This window comes from Oryctolagus cuniculus, chromosome 1 (assembly GCF_051225735.1).
Source record: "Oryctolagus cuniculus isolate XC-2025 breed Fujian yellow rabbit chromosome 1, ASM5122573v1, whole genome shotgun sequence".
Taxonomy (NCBI): Eukaryota; Metazoa; Chordata; class Mammalia; order Lagomorpha; family Leporidae; genus Oryctolagus; species Oryctolagus cuniculus.
In genome coordinates this window covers 102,922,585-102,928,584 of record NC_142867.1, presented here as the reverse complement: position 1 = coordinate 102,928,584, position 6,000 = coordinate 102,922,585, and the positions used below count along the sequence as shown (strand labels likewise).

Genomic DNA, 6,000 nt, shown 5'->3' with positions numbered 1-6,000 from the left:
CACCCTAATCTCTGGTCATCGCCCCTCTGCTCTTTGTGTGAGTCTGATGTTTTTTGGAATTTGCATATAAGTGAGATCATGCAGTTTTCGTCTTTTCTGTGTCTTACTTACATCTGCCTTCAGATTCATCCACATTGTTGCAAAGGGCAGAATTTTCTTCTTTTTAATAACATTCCATTGTGCATAAACAAATACACCACAATTTATTCATCCACAAATGGATACTTACGTAGTATTCATATATTGGTGATTGTGAATTATGGTGTAATTAATATAGGGATGCAGATATCTCTTCCAGTGTCGCTCCCCCTCTTCGTGGAGGAACGACACTAAGCCCTGCCTAGGCTTCATATCCAAGTCACGGCACCATTATGTCGCTCCCCCTCTTCGTGGAGGAGCAACACAGGACCCTGCGCTGTTCTTTCGTCTGCTCGGCCCTCCCCGGGTTTGCTGCTGGTTCTTCCCGGGTTGGCTACTATCCCTTCCACCTCTGTGGAAGGGCAGTTCCCCCTGGCCACATTCCCCACTTCCGCAGGGGAGCGGCACACCGCCGGCCGGCTCTTCTCGGGGGCTGCACAGGTGTTATTCAGATAGATGTTCCTTCTTAGATGTTCCTGGCGCATGCCGTCTCTCTCCTCCTTTATAGTCCTCCTCTGCCAATCCTAACTCGGCTGCCCACACGCCGAGTACGCTGCTCTCCTCCAATCAGGAGCAAGTCCTACAGTTTATTAGCTGAACTGGAGGCAGCTGTGCGGAAGCTGTTTACTTCTCTCCCAGCGCCATATTGTGGGAGAGCAGATGCACAGAATAAGTCCTAATTCCAGTAACTCAGTCTAGTCCGGATTGCTCCCCACATTCCAGGTACTGATTTCGTATCCTTTTATATGTAACTGAAAATGGGACTGCTGGATCATACAGTTGTCCTATGTTTAATTTTTTGAGGAGCTACCATATGGTTTCCCTTAATAGCTGCATCAATTTACATCCCCTCTTTTCTCCACATCCTTACCAACACTTGTATCTTTTTCTCTAAGATTTATTTTATTTATTTGAAAGACAGAGTTACAGAGAGATAGAGGGGGAGAAATGGAGGGAGGGAGGGTAAGGGGGAGAGAGAGAGAGAGGTATCTTCCATCTGCTGGTTCACTGCCTGATAGTCACTTTGGGAAGACTTAGCCTTGGCCTCTGTGGGCAAAGTGACAACGTAGAGGAAATTGGTCAGGTTTTTAAGTTTGGAAAAAAAAAAAGAACAAAAACGACACACCTGCTGATGAATAAAAATCTTATTTTGACAACACATTCTTTAAAATAATAAAGTCTCTTATTTTAGAAATAACTGCAACTGATGGGCTACTTATTACGAGGATTTTTTCATCTAACAGCACTTCAATGAAGCAGAAGTTGATAGTCCCCAGAGGTTGGAGTAGTGGTGATGCATCTGTGTCAGGAAGAATGAGTCTGAGCCATCCACCCCAGCCAGTGGGCAGAGCTGCAGGGCTGGTGGGAGAAAGCCTAAGGCCCCTTCTGTCCTGCACTGGATCAATGCAATGCTATTTGAGGCATTTGAAGCTGGGCCAAAACAGTTGGTGAGTTTAGTCAACTCAAGGACAAATAGGGCCCAACTGTTTGAACCCACTGACCGATCAATTCACTTGGAACAGCTGCTCCCAAAATCAGTGCCTAAGACAATTGAAACTGGAGGATCCACACTGACCCGGAGTCTTCAGGCTAGCTCCACGAACTCGCCCAGCCTATGCCAATAAATTTGGGTCCTGCCTTTTTGTTTCTTCTCGGGCTTCCTCCTGGCCTTTAAGCTCACTCTATTCTGGGCAGCATCCATTATGGAGGTGGATACATCATGCTGGCCTAATTAGCTGTTGTCCTTGCCACAAATCAGCATTACAGCTGCTACAGTTAATTTACATTACAAATGTAACAAAATGTAACCCCTGCCGTCCATGGGGTAGACATGGATGGAGTTCTTGCTCCTGGCTTCAGCCTGGCCCAGTCCTGGCCTTTGCAGCCAAGTGTGAAGTGAACCAGTGGATGGAAAAATCTCCCTTTGCCTGCCTGTCTGTGTCTGTCTCTCCTCTCTCTATAACTCTTTCAAATAAATAGATAAATCTTTAAAAAAAGAAATCAGGAGAGTTAAAATATTTGTCATCTACTTCTGATATCATGCATTCAGATCATCCTGATGGATCTAAAATAAACTTTGAGTTCATTTTGAACTAAAATCTAAATGCTCTGGCAAGTGCCTCTCCTGGCTGTGACCTTGTATAATGATCATGGCCAATCAGCAGGCCTCAGAGTCATCCTTCGTTACTTGTAGCAAATACTGGTCAAGATTGCCATGGCTTTGCTGGGTTGCAGAGAACTCACACAAGGAGAGAGAGCTTTTGGGCCTGAGCAGCAATTTCCTACCAGTCACAGCTAGTCTGCATAACTCTTGAAGTTGGGCCCACCTCTCTTGATTCCATGCTCGCAAAGATGTGCCGTGTTTCCAGAAGTTACTTTACTTTCTCTCATCCCTGGGTCTTTATGCATGTCCTCCTCTGTTCTTGCCCTCGCCCTGACTGTTGATGAACAACTTAATATGTTATCCCTCTTAGTATTTTTTTTGTTTGTTCTACTTAATTCCTTTGGTTGAATACTGTAATCAATACACAATTCTTCTTAAGTGCTGAAACTTAACTGAAAAGTGATCGCTGTTAAATATAAGAGTGGGAATAAGAGAGGGAAGAGATGTGCAATTCGGGACATGCTCAAGCTGACTTACCTCAAACGGTAGAGTTAGAAACATACCAGGGGATTCCAATTCAATACCATCAAGATGGCATGTACCAATGCCATCTCACTAGTCCCAGTAATCAATTTCTGTTCACAATTGATCATAATGATAGGACTAAGAACCAAAGGGATCACAGAAACAAGACTAGTGTCTGCAAATACTAGCTGATAGAAGAAAAAAGGGAGAGAATGATCCAACATGGGAAGTGAGATACACAGCAGACCCATAGAATGGCAGATGTCCTAAACAGCACTCTGGCCTCAGAATCAGCCCTTAAGGCATGTGGATCTGGCTGAAGAGCCCATGAGAGTATTTCAGGCATGGAAAGCCAAGACACTCTGGCAAAAAAAAAAAAAAAAAAAAAAAACAAACAAACAAAAAAAACCCTAAATGAAAGATCTCCGCGAGTGAGATCCCAGTGAAAAGAACAGGTCATCAAAGAAGGAGGTACCTTTCTCTGAAGGGAGGAGAGAACTTACACTTTGACTATGACCTTGTCTAAATATGATCAGAGTTGGTGAACTCGAAAGGCTTCTATAGCCTTGGCAACTCATGACAAGAGCCTAGGGTGATTACTGATGCCATAAACAAGAGTGTCAATTTGTTAAGTCAACAACAGGAGTCACTGTGCACTTACTCCTCATGTAGGATCTCTGTCCTTAATGTGCTGTACATTGAGATTTAATGCTATAACTAGTACTCAAACAGTATTTTTCACTTTGTGGTTCTGTGTGGGAGCAAACTGTTGAAATCTTAATGTATGCTAAACTGATCTTCTGTATATAAAGAGAATGTAAAATGAATCTTGATGTGAATGGAAGGGGAGAGGGAGTGGGAAAGGGGAGGGTAGCAGGTGGGAGGGACGGTATGGGGGGGAAGCCATTGTAATCCATAAGCTGTACTTTGGAAATTTACATTCATTAAATAAATGTTTAAAAAAAAAAAGAAAGAAATGCTTAACCCCCATGTCTTTGTTCCCCATCTCTTTCTTCCCCTTGTCCTTTAGGGCTTAGCTTAGATGTGACACATCCTCTAGGAGGATCCTCCCCACCCCCACCCCGTAAGTATGTCAGGGCTAGGTGACCTTCCTCTGCATCCCAGAACACCCTGAATGGCGTGCACTGGGGCACTCACCACGATGAGCTTTCAGGTGCCCAAGTCCCCCGCTGGATGAAGCACTCTGGTCAGCCTAGCCCTGACCTCCTCTTCTCTCGTGGTGGCTTCAGGGCCGCAGCTCAGTGCCTGTCTTACACCCGTGCTCCAGAACGTGAGCAAAGTGCCCTTCACTCTGAATAGCAGATGTTCCCAACTTACCCTTAGTCTCTTCCAACCTGAGAGCTGTGCCCTTCAAAATGGACTGACATCGTGAAGGATGGAAAAGGCCAAAGGAAAAAAGACACGGCCATAAGGGTTCCAGTTGACTTGCTACCTTTGTGGCTTTCAGCATGATGGAGCATCCCAGGCCTGTGTGCCTTGGTTGAGTAAAGGGCACGGCAATGTCTTGAACACCGAGTGATGCACTCTTTTGAGTTGCTTTGCAGATAGAGGGTCTGACCCCATGAACCATTGTTGCTGCAGGAGGGAGGGAGCAGAATGTCTGAGGAAGAGGCTCCTGCCCAGCCTGCATCTTCAGCGCCTCATGTCTCTGAGGCAGTGAGCATGTGCAGGATAACTGGTAAATCAGACATCTTGCAGTCTGTTTTTCTCTAGAAAGCTGACTTTCTTGAGTCAAGTTTACATCCTTTGGACTTGACGCTTCTCCTCATTGACAAGTAGTTTGGGATTAGAGGGAAGGACCTGAAATGAAAATGACAAGTGGTATCTCGGATCCCAAGCAGCCCCTGGCTTGTGATATTTTGATGATGTTAAGGTAAACAGATTAAAGATCTGTGGATTACATTCCTCATGAGTAATGTAGAGTTTGCAATTGCAAGAAAAATTTCTTTGGGCAAAATATGTTTTGCATTTGGTTGAACTAAAACTGTACAGAGACCTAATGAGTGATTGCTTTGAAAGCTTTAGCTGCTTTTTCCTCTTGTCCCTATGTAAACTTCTTTGTCTTCTTTTAAGTGTTCTGTAATGAGAGAGACCTGGATTCAAACAATCTGCAAAAAATCAGCCTTCAGTCAAATGACTTAATTGTGGTAAAGCTGGATGTGCATGATTCCAGAAAGACAAGGACAGTCTTCTATCTGGCAGGGTTATTGTGAGAATTAAACTAGTTGATATTAGCACAATGCTTAGTGCAGTGCCTCCGGTGTATGAGTCTACTTACTGCTTAGTGATATAGCCTTTCTGCTACGAAACATTCTTCTGTAGCACCAAAATAAAATAAAAAAAAATACCTGTGTATTTAAAAAATATGAGGGTACTTCAAAAAATTCATGGGGAATGAGATTAAAAGATACACTCATTTCAGTGTAAAAAGTATTTGACATCCATGCATAGTTTTTTTCCTAACACATATTTTCCATGAACATTTTGAAGATGACTTGTGTACTAAATTTCAAATCGGACAGTGTTTCAGAAGCACAGGTGGCTTCTTGGATTTTTGCTAGTTTAGTGGTATTTTGCTGTAAGAAATATCCATGGCCAGTAAACGATTTATTTGTTCACATAGAAGACAGCAACAGAAGCCAGCTGGCCAAAAACAAAAGGTCTTGGTGGTGGTATGGTGAGGGTAGCATAAAAATCAAATTAGGAGTTGGATAGTCAGGTATTATTAGCAGAGAGAAAGCAAAGCAGGTGGGACATTGTGGGAAGCAGAAATTATCTGCCATTAGGGAGAGGTACGAGGTTCATGGCCCCAAAAACTTACAAACACTGCTGTGGATTGGGTTTCTCACTGGTTGTTGTCACACAATAATATTCTGACACTGCTCTTTCAAAGAAGGGATTATCCTCCCTCTGGCTGGGGACAGCTTAGGATAATGGCCTTCACTTGTTTTCTTCAGTGTCTGGTTGTCCTAAAATTTGGGGGTGCAAACTACTGGAGAAAATGCTTGTTCTTAAAATTTTAGTTTTCTGTACTAGCAGCTCACTTAGTTAGTATGGAGTAATTAAGAATATATTAACTCTTAATGCTTTTTGATCAATAGAGCTTTTCTTAGTTACTGGCCTGGAAGATGAATGCATTTTACCTTAAAAATTATTGGGGGCTGACACTGTGAGTACACAGTAGGCAAAGCCTCTGCCTGCAACGTTGGCAT

The 6,000-nt window shown here is 43.4% G+C and overlaps 1 long non-coding RNA gene across 1 annotated transcript in view; it reads left to right on the top strand.

Moving 5' to 3' along the window:
* Positions 1 to 304: 304 nt before the first annotated feature.
* LOC138850591 (uncharacterized) overlaps positions 305 to 6,000 on the top strand; it is a 31,952-nt gene continuing 26,256 nt past the window's right edge. Inside the window, exon 1 of the long non-coding RNA XR_016220013.1 lies at positions 305 to 861. This is a non-coding gene — a long non-coding RNA (uncharacterized LOC138850591). The remainder of the gene's footprint in view (positions 862 to 6,000) is intronic.